We start from the raw sequence: 11,157 nt of genomic DNA on the forward strand, positions 1-11,157 counted from the left end.
GAAGCCGAAGTGTAAGCCTGTATTGAACTGAAGTAGTGTAACATAGAACTGAGCGTTGAATCAATAAAAGTGGCCCTGCAGCACAAGAATACCATCCCTTAGCACCCCTTGGTATTCTGTTCTTCTTCTTCTTCTTGCTCTTTTTTTTTTTTGTTTGGTACAAAAAAGCATTTGTCTTTTGAAAGACTTGTCAATATTTCAGTCTTCACAAATGGGTAGGTTAGATTTGTGATCCAGAGAACTTTCTTGGTAGCTTTCACCCTGAATAAAAGTCTATCAAATGGCTTGGGTGGGCCAAAAGGCCGGCCCAGTGAGGCTGGGCCTCACAATTCCTTATGTGTCATCGTACGCATCATTCTGACCTCACGGTTTGCTGGAGGAAAAAAGAATCACATGCCATATAATGCCATGATGATTTTTTTTGGTCGTTAATGCAATCTGACATGATGATTGACCAGTAGTCTATTGTGGGAAATTACTCTAACGTGTCATCATCCTGTCCGTAGAACTAACAAGGAAGCTACTGGATCGCAGATTCCAGGTTGAGCGAACAAGATCTCCCTCGGATACAGGACACAAATTTTAAGACTAGTCTAAGATTCGCCTGTTTCTACTCTTGTCCGCTGGACCTAAGAAACTCCTCCCAAAACGGATGCCAGCTCATACGAAAACTTCCCCATAGATTTACTCTGCGACACCTCAGATCAGCCGTCCAGCACCCAGATTAAGATCTCAACCCACCACTGTATGCAACATCGAAAGACCATGATTCAAAAGATCAAGTGATGGGGATGTGCATGGACATCCCCTCAATCATCAATTGTTTCTTAATACATGGACGATCCTTAATTCGTCTCATACCAAACTTCGTACAGTTATCAGCGCATGCTTAACCCCACCTGTCACGCCACACATTAAAGATCCCTTTGTCTCCTTTGAACCATTGACCTTGACTCCACCTCGCAACCCAGGATCCGTGGAAAAATTCTGCGGTGCAAAGAATGCGGTGCCATCGTTTTGGCCTCCTTCATCTCTGCGATGCAGTATTCATCTTAGCGACCAACGTCATGCGCCATATATTATGTTAAAAAATATCTGAATATATTTTTAAAATAAATAAAAATTATGAAGCCAATCTAGAATAAATATATGTTTTCCTAGAATAAAATATATGAATATATATTTAAAATAAATAAAAATCTCCCTATAGATATATGTTTGCTTTGTTTTTCTTCACTCCACCACCCATTTATCTAGCTTAAGGTTCCTCTGATCGCTAAGGGGAGAACTCAAATAAACTCCTAAAGCCCCTCCAATGGCGTACCAGGGGAGTAACACCTCGGCGGTGGTACCGGACTGGCTCAACAAAGGTGACAACACATGGCAGATGGTCTCAGCCACGCTGGTGGGCATGCAAGGCATGCCAGGCCTGGTCCTCCTCTACGCCGGAATCGTCAAAAAGAAGTATGCTTTGAACTCGGCATTCATGGCGCTCTACGCGTTCGCCGCCGTCATGCCTTGCTGGATCCTCTGGGGCTACAAGCTCGCCTTCGGCCACCGCATCCTCCCCTTCTGGGGCCGCCCCGGCCTCGCCGCCGACGAGGACTTCTTGGTCCACCAGGCCTTGCTTCCGGCCACCTTACACAAGTACTCGAGTGGGGAGGTGGAGACGTCGGCGGTGCAGCCGTGGTACCCGACGGCGTCGATGGTGTTCTTTCAGTTTGCCTTCGCGGCGGTGACGGTGATGCTGCTGGCCGGGGCGGTGCTGGGGAGGATGAGCGTGAGGGCGTGGATGGTTTTTGTGCCGCTGTGGATTACCTTGTGTTACACCGTGGGGGCGTTTAGCATATGGGGTGGGGGGTTCTTGTTCCAATGGGGGGTGATGGACTATTCTGGTGGATATGTTGTTCACCTCGCATCCGGGGCAGCTGGTTACACTGCCGCTTACTGGGTAGGTGCTATTCTAATCATGATCCTTTCTCTCTATCTTAATTATCTTGCTCCTCCTTACCATCGGAAATCAGTAGTCGGAACCTGGGGCTCAAATGAATTACGGATATGAGTGATATTATCCATATTCATATTCATTTGTGTTTAACAAAGATGAATTGATAGAGATGTTAATCGAATACAAAAGTCATATTTATATTTATTTAAATATAGGCACGGATACGATGAATCGAATATTGAACCTATGGATATAAATTAAATAGTTAAACTTTATGACCGCCAAATCAAAAATATCACTCACTAAGCAAGTCGGTACTAAATTAATATTATCATTCTTTTATAAGAGTTTACAAGTGCTATATAAAATTTAATAGAATTAGATATTGCTTCTTTTTTTTTTTTTGATAGATATAGATACGAATATTGGTATTAGTTGAAGATTTAAATTTATATAATATAAGATTGATTTGGATGGATATAATCTTATCCACTTTTACCGCTACTTCTGATCCACTAGAGAGTCCAATAAATTGATCACCAGTATTTGCATATTTCTTACATGCGGTCCAATAGTTAATATTGGGTGCTGTAATCCAAATATCAAACTCATTATACACCAAGTGAGGTTAAAATGAGGGCCACGGCCCGTTAAGCTACAATAATAGCCGATGAGACACGGGCCTATAAGTTAATATGGAGTGCGGAAACAACGAAGTGAGACACAGGGTCCCCATCTCAACTAAGAGCATTTCCCACTTTACCAGGTTGGGCCGAGGTTGAAGGAGGACAGGGATGAGTTCCCTCCCAACAATCTCTTGTTCGCGCTCGCCGGAGCCGGGATCTTGTGGCTCGGCTGGACCGGCTTCAATGGTGGAGACCCCTTCGCCGCAAATGTGGACTCATCGGTTGCAGTTCTCAACACCCACATATGCGCGGCAACAAGCGTCTTGACGTGGACTTGCTGGGATGTTGCAAGCCAAGGCAAGCCCTCTATTGTGGGAGGCGTCCAGGGAATGATCACTGGGCTTGTTTGCATTACTCCTGCTGCAGGTGAGAGCAGGATCACATCCACAGCCAAATTTCGAATCCTTTCAGGCCTGGTTCAGGGATGGTTTAATAGCTAGTTTCGAATCCTTTCAGGCCTGGTTCAGGGATGGGCGGCGCTGATAATGGGCATACTATCTGGGAGCATTCCCTGGTACACCATGATGCGTCTAAACAAGAGATCAAGGCTGCTGCGGAAGGTGGACGACACGCTCGGTGTACTGCACACCCATGCTATTGCTGGAATTCTTGGTGGGGCTTTAACAGGCCTCTTCGCCCATCCCGACCTCTGTAACATGTTCCTCCCGGTCACCAACTCCCGAGGCGCCTTCTATGGAGGCTCAGGCGGCATCCAGTTCCTGAAGCAGCTGGTGGGTGCATGCTTCGTCATAGGTTGGAATGTTGTGGTTACATCCATCATACTGCTTGCCATTAGAGTTTTCATACCATTAAGGATGTCTGAGGACGAACTCAAGATTGGGGGACGATGCAGTTCATGGAGAAGCAGCATACACCATGGGAGACAATCCCAGCATTGGACAAAATGGTTTAAACCGAGATGATGTTGAGAACCAAACTGTGTGACAAAATTGTATAAGCTGATGAATATATATATATAAAGGAATTCCGTATAAAGTTACAGTAATATGCACGAGTATTGCAGCAGTTTGATACAAGAATTTGGGGAGCCCGTATATATAGATCGCTGTCTTAACGGAAGAGTTTAAGCTCCAAGGGAGGGTGGAAAAAAGGCTCCGGAAAGAAGAAATTTCAACCAAGGATAACCGTCTCCTGCTATGCAGCTAGTCAAAGAGTTCCCAGTCATTGGTTATTTTTGTGGAGGATGTCAACGGACGAGGTGCCTTCACACCGCCAAATCCAGACCCGAATGTCTCCCATTGGGTTGTCACCGAAATGGCATTGCTGCTTTTGCCGAATCCATTAGAGTTTCTTGCCTTCAGTAAGTCGAGCGTCTCCACAAAGTTCTGCACCCGGCGCACCTGCAAATATATTTTGAAACAGCATTGTAAAAGCACTGCATTTTTATAGTGATTTCACTTAGTTAATGACATAATCAATATATCTGAAAATCCATATTAACATATCACATCGTATCTATTATGAAGGATTGCTTCCACCTGCTTCAAAATAAGAAGTGATTGCGGTGCTCCGCGTTGTACATGGTGAGCTCAAGATTAAATTCTGAAACAGCATTGTGGGATAATGACATATCCGTAAAAACATATAGTAAAGACGATCTATATAAATCTTCCGCTGAACTCTTTTCAGCTATAGCATTTTTGCTAAAGAACCCCTAGAAAGTGATATAAACTTTTCTTGGTGTACAAACAGGAACAGGCATTACTCTAACAAGGATATTCACGATCATATTACTGATCACATTGCTGACAATACTATACCCATCACTAATAACATTTCATTTGGTATTGCAGCTGACAATCATGCTTCACTTGTCATTTTTAAGAGGAAAACATCCTCTTTAAACATGAGAATTTTGAAATCTATTTCTTCACCATCCATACAAGTATGAGCCTCATGCTCACCGGAGCCTCCTATGTTCTGCCACTTAAATTAAATCTCCACATTGAATGAACTCCTAATCTTTCTTGTATATTATTTACTTTCAGTTTTATCTTTCTGGTTCTGATCTCACATCAGAATTTACATCATGCAACAGATAAGTTACTACAAAGATTCCACGATTATCCATAACTCATGCATGAGCAATTGTGCATTTATTTGTCCAACATCAAAGCCTGCAAAATTGTGAGGATAACAGGATTATGCCACTGGACATTCTTGTAAGTTACAGTGACAGAGATATCAAAAGTTTCTTTGCACATTTACTTGTACCTGTTAAATTTTAAGATGGCATTTGCATATGCTGACTCACTGTATGCAAACTATGATATGGCTCCACAAAATCTGTCGAAGAACTAATTTGCATCTTTGAATGTCCAGATCTTATCTAGTGATATATTGTTCAAAACTCAATATTCAACTTTTGACTTTTGACTATATGATCCCTAATTCAGAAAACAGAAGATCCATCAAAATATATTTAGCATAAAGAATGATTGTAGAACATGATTAAAATGACGAAAGTATCTCATATTAAAACTAAGGAATGGAGAAATCATGCATTGAAGAATTTCATTCATTTATCACATTTTAAACCATCAGAGATCACATGGTTGTTTATTTTAATATATGTCACTTATTGAAGAATCTAGAAGCAGTTTCTTTTTCAGTCCATTAATGATACACTATCGCATCAGATGGATTCTAGACTTGATGCATGATATAAGAAACTAAAGAAATTTAAAGAAAGAATTCAAAATAATTAACATATCATTAGAAGTTATTTCTGTAAATGTTAAAAGGTACTATTATCTTACAGAATGAAGAATAAAGAATATTTACAAAGCTAATGTGGTAGAGGATAATATGGATAGGGGGCAATAAATCAACTATTTGATTTAGGACTATGGAAGAGGAATACCAGAGCACAAGATTCAGGCCTTGTTTTGGTTGGGGAATAGTTTTCTCCAGGTTACGGTGGCTTTGCGGAGTAACTTGTGAAGAAATGAGGTAAAAAATAAAGTAACCATATTCTGCCTTTCCAACAGAATATCTCTATTGAATCTGTGAGAAATAATTATCCACAAAGTTTTTTTTTTCTTTTAATAAATTTCATTTTACACTTGAGGAAAAAAAGAGCTCAAAAGGTTATTTTTCACTTATCCTAGATTATTGGGATTATAAGATGTAATCAAATTTAATGTTTACCCAAACATCATCCAGTAACGATGCCGCTAAAAACTTCACAAGAACAAAAAGAATGATGACATCAAGGCACATTTGATGGCACTGTCTATATCTTGGTTAGCCATACCATCCCAAACCATTCAGTTCATGGTGTACTGAACTAAACCGATAAGGAACCAGGATGGTTCATCCTATCAGCTTGGTAAATACGCTGAACTAAATTAAAAAGGGCCCTTGGTTAGCCTGTTTCATCAAATTAGTGGAACCCAATCCCCTCTGGTTTGTTCGTTGATTAAATAGGCATGCCCCACCTGCTGTTCGCGATCACCCCCCCCCCTTCCCCCTGGCTCGCACAAGAGAAGCACCCTCCCCCACCCCCATGTCGAAACCCTACCCATCCGTCATGGCTGCACCATCGCAGATCCCCAAGCCCTTCGCCTCCTCCTCCGCACACCCCCCCTGCCCCCCGCCCTGCGAAGCAGCCCTTTGAAACCCTTGCCTCTCTCCCGCCTCCACGCATGCCACAGATGCTCTCCTCCTTCCGACCTTTCTCCTGCTCTCCATCCTTCCTCGACTACGGCCACCAAACTTGGGGGACCGACTAGGTGAGTCCCTCCCTCCCCCTCTCCTTCATTCTTTCTCTCCCCTCTCTCCCTCTCTCTCTCCTTCGCCCTCTCCCTCTCCCTCTCCATGGTTTCGGTATGCCATGGTTCGGTACAACATGGATTGGTACCATGCCGTACTGGTCGCCGACCGACACACCTATCGATACTGGTTCCACCATCTAGGGTCTATATAGTTTGTGCATGGTCACCAGATCTACATGTATTGGCTTCTGCATTGATTGCCTTACGACGCACTTATTATTACACTAATCAAGTTAGGCCACAAAGAGTAACGCCATCCAACTCTAATGTGGAATTGAGAATGTTTGCGCAATGCCCTGCTATAGAATGATAAGTTCTACCACAGATTAAGTGAAAATTAAGAGATACTTCTATAGCAATTATAATGGTATAGAAAAGCAAAAATACAACTAGTAGACTAGAGCAAATAACTGAGTATGAAGACACATTATATGGAGGTAGTTTCCACCTTAAGCAAATACGAGAAAGAATATGTGTCTGAATTGATGAAAAAAGATTGTTTTATAGCACTCTAGAATACAAACAGAGTGACGGAACAACTAAACACCACATGGATAAGATATGCATTGATAGATATGTAGAGATGATAAATAATGAATAGAAATACAGCTGCACAAGAAAATTTGAAATTCTAGTGGTAAGGCAAGTACTACCAGCGACAGAGAAGGATCAAAGAAGTATGTGGTTTTTTACTTTACTACAATTCTGGCATGCTATCTGATGAAAACCTAATCAAATCCTGCCATAATGGTTTCCTTGAGAACATTGACCGCCACTCTTTGCTATGTGATTATGAAACAAAAGGATACATGTTTAAAAAGGAGCATAAGTAGATTAGTTAATTCAACAATCTAAAAAGTCATAATGGAGGAGCTAGCATGGACATAAGGCAGTTCAAAGTTCTAATTGAAGAGGATTTAGTGAAGGCATATAATATGATAAAAAAGAGAACATTTGCAGCATTACAAGGACAGGATTTAGGTACCAGAAGTTTGATTAGATGAAAATTAGCAATTCGGCAACTATTTTCCTTTATCTTGTCAAAATCCTTTAGTCCTTTTTGTTTAACTAAAGCAGGGATATCTCTTCTTAAAAGAACGGAAAGGCTGAAATGGAGGGTCAGGACAAGGTCTTAACACATGGACAGACATTATGACAATATCATATCTGCAATACATGAATGTTAACATATATGAAGATAGCCTTGAGAAATTGAAACGCCCTGAAGTTCTGCAGATTTCTTTGAATGTATGTGTTTACAGGACAGCTAATATATTAAGGTTTTGTCAGTTGGCCTTAGAGTGGAGAAAAAAAGAACAAGAGAGTGCAGCAATGATGTATAAACTTAGAAATTTGGCAAATGTAAGTATAGTTTAAGATTGCCATAATATGGGGGTAAGAGTGTTCATATGAAACATTGTTAGAGCTGAATGACACACAAGAATCATAAGTAAATGACAGGGTCAAGCCACAGAAATTTATAGGATGTCATGTGGTATAAAATTGTGGGAAGTGAGAAATGGAAGAAGTACACATGACTAAAGCAAAGAGAGATGAGAAGTAAAATAAGAAAGAAGATCTCATAGCAGCTAAAACAACCATCCAGCTCATCAATGCACTCAATAACCATCAAGACCATACCACAACAAGTTTATGGTAAAATGCTTCTCATGAACTTTCCCCTGATAGGGCTTCTAAGAGGTCTTAATGGGCCAAAAAGAGACATGGCAGTTGTGGCCAAGAGGAGTTAATTGCAAAGAAAAAATAACTTGCAGAACAGGAGCCAAAAAATAAAGACAGAAAAGTGTTGGATGATGACCGTGGCATATTTCTAGGTGATAGGCGAAAGGAACTTCGAGACAGGTAATCTAAACAAACAATTCTACCTACCAGAGGAAGGAAGATGAAGCAACTTAGGCAGCGCTTAGCTGCACATATTCTAACTTCCAACAAAGATGCGTAGAGAACTGGTCAAGATGATAAAGATCCAAGTAACCCCGATAAAGTTCTCAAAAATAAGAAGCTTGAATCAAGACCAAGTAAGGAAAAGCATTCAGATGACAAAGAAAGGATGTCTGTTTTCAAAAAATTTAGGAGGTAGAAGCAATGAAGATGTGAAATCAAGAGCTCCAGTTAAGGTCTAACCTACCACAAAAGTGGCTACTCTACAGCAGATTTTATATATATGAAAACAACAGCAATGGGAGTAGTTATTTACATAGTTCACGTTGTTGCCTAATAAAGACTCAAACCAGCCTTTTGATATTGTTCTTATATCTATGTTTCCTCTTGTGTTATTTGACGTATGACCACCGTTTCAACTAAAAACAACTCAGTCCTTCAATGAGCTGACTGTTTCATAAACTATCCCATGATATCCGAAACTAGATTTGGCTCTATTGGTGACCTCAGATTTTATATAAATTTTCTTTTAAGCAAACTTCTTACTTCTTAGGATGAAGAAAAGCAACAGGTTAGGTAGGCTGCATCATTTATTCTTTTAGGCATGTGATATCAAAAATTTGGATAAGCAAATAAATATAAGTAAAGGATAGACATATATTAATAAAGCTAAGACAATGAAATTCGAGATATACTACGAGCAATGTAAGTATAACTAGGTTTATCAACCACTCACTTGGCTCAGACTAATAACAAAATCCCCCAGAAGATCTGACAACAAATTCATAAGGCACGAGAATTAAGTAAATGGATGCCAAGTTACCTCAATCCTCCTTTTCACTTTTGCTTCGCCCTCTGCCTGGATGCTGTCCAATTTCAGCAACTGCATCATGAGCAACTCAGTCAATTCAACAAACTCTTTCTCCGCAACTTTTGATCCCCTGATCGCAGCAGACTCCAAACGAGAAACCTACACATAGTCAAGCATATGATCACCAAATAAAGATCATTTACACCTTGGAGCCCCGTATTAATCTCTCACGGTCTCGAAAAAGTGCCACCCACCTTCTCAGCGAGCTTATCGACCTCGGCCTTAACACGGGCAACAGCTTCACACGACTTTGAGATCCCCTGGTCCCCTCTCCATCTGCTCCAGCTTGCGCTCCTTGCTGGCTGGGTCCTCCAAAAGAACCACCTTCGACATGTCCTTGAGCCCCGCCATGTGTAAAACACTCGTCATTTTCCTTCTCCTTCCCTCTGAACAATAGCCTCTGTTCCTGAGGCTCCAAACCAGTCTCCTGGGCTAAAACCCTCTTCAGTTCCCCTTCATACCATGAAAAAAAAAGGAGCAAAATGCAAATGTAATTCGCCGAAATCAGCTTTAGTTCAAGCATCAAAGGAACGAAAAACAAATCCTGAAGTCTAATTTAAGAAACAAAATCACTAAAACGAGCACTCTCTTATGGAAGAAATCCATCAAAACTAGAAAATAAAATGGAAATGCAAACTCGTTCATCACAATCCTTCCTCTTGTTTTTTTCCAGAGAAGATGAAATTTTTAACAGAAATCGAACGAGCAATCAATCAAACGAGGAGCAGTGACAACCAAAAATCATCTCTTGCAGCGTAATTCGGGCGAAATTCACGAATATAAGCAAAATCCAGCAAAAAATTAGAGGAAAAAAGAAAAGAAAAGAAGAGGGATTACCAAAGGTGGACTGGGCGGGCACAGTGATCTCGTGCTGATAGGAGCCATGGGAGACCTTAATCTTGATCGTAGGCCCAGCGGCTCCGACCCCGTCTTCCCTCTTCTGGACCAGCATCCCTCCGGGTCTCAGCTCCCACTCTATCTTCTCTTTGCACCCGTTATTGCTCTCCGAAACCGCCGGCTTCGAGCTCCATCTCCGCATCTCCGGCCAAGCCCAGAGGACTAAAAGGAAGAAAAGAGAGCCAAGATAAAGCGAAAGAGATGGTGGATGAGCAATGCGAAAAAGGCTCTCTTTTCCCGTGTATCCTTCCCTCCCAGAGAAAGGAGGGCTTGGCAAGCAAAGAGAAAAGAAGAGAGAGAATAGTTGACAACGATACTGTGCCAGCTTCAAAGTACCCAGAAAAAGGAGAGATGTTTATAGAGATGAATCGAGGCTGAGATGGGTAGGAAAGTGGGGGCAGAGAGGATGAAGTGTTTGCACTTCGATGGGTTTGGTGTTTGTTTGGCGTGCACTCGAGAGCCAGTAACATGCCTTTGCTGGGACTTCGTGCGGGAGGGCAAGGGGCTTGAGCCTTTGAGACATAACCGGGAGGGATTTGGAGGTGTTTTTATGAGAGATTTATTTTTATTTTTTTTTATTTTTGGTACACGGTGTCCCTACATAATATGTATATGAGTACAATCAATAAAATCAGAAACGAAAATTGATAAAGAAATAAGGAGCATCCGCTTGATTCATCTAGAGAAATCTATCCAAGTGATGTGTTGCGAAGGAGGCCACCCAATCCACTGCACTATTCGTCTCGATAAACATGGATGACCCGGAAGGAGCCACACCTCCTCCTCTTGATCTCTGAATATCGTAAAGCAGAAACTGCCTGTCCGTCGCAATGCGCCGACAATGAATCCCCCTCGCATCATAAGTAGCCGAGTCCCCTTTCGAGGTGGATGCAGTCGCACCCAAAAGCGTGCCTTGCATAGGAGATTGCCCTCATGGAGGTGCCATAGATCCGCCGTCCACTAACCACCCACAAGTCTGAAGCGGGTGGTCTCTGATAACAAAGCCCTCCCCCCTTCCACTCTTCTTTCTCAACACACTACCATCGAAATTCACCT

At 41.7% G+C, this 11,157-nt stretch overlaps 2 pseudogenes; one reads left to right on the forward strand and one right to left on the reverse strand.

Moving 5' to 3' along the window:
* Positions 1–1,241: 1,241 nt before the first annotated feature.
* On the forward strand, positions 1,242–3,601 carry LOC103718844 (annotated as a pseudogene).
* LOC103718135 lies at positions 3,577–10,611 on the reverse strand (annotated as a pseudogene).
* Between the last annotated feature and the right edge of the window lie 546 nt (positions 10,612–11,157).

Source organism: Phoenix dactylifera, chromosome 3 (genome assembly GCF_009389715.1).
Source record: "Phoenix dactylifera cultivar Barhee BC4 chromosome 3, palm_55x_up_171113_PBpolish2nd_filt_p, whole genome shotgun sequence".
Taxonomy (NCBI): domain Eukaryota; kingdom Viridiplantae; phylum Streptophyta; class Magnoliopsida; order Arecales; family Arecaceae; genus Phoenix; species Phoenix dactylifera.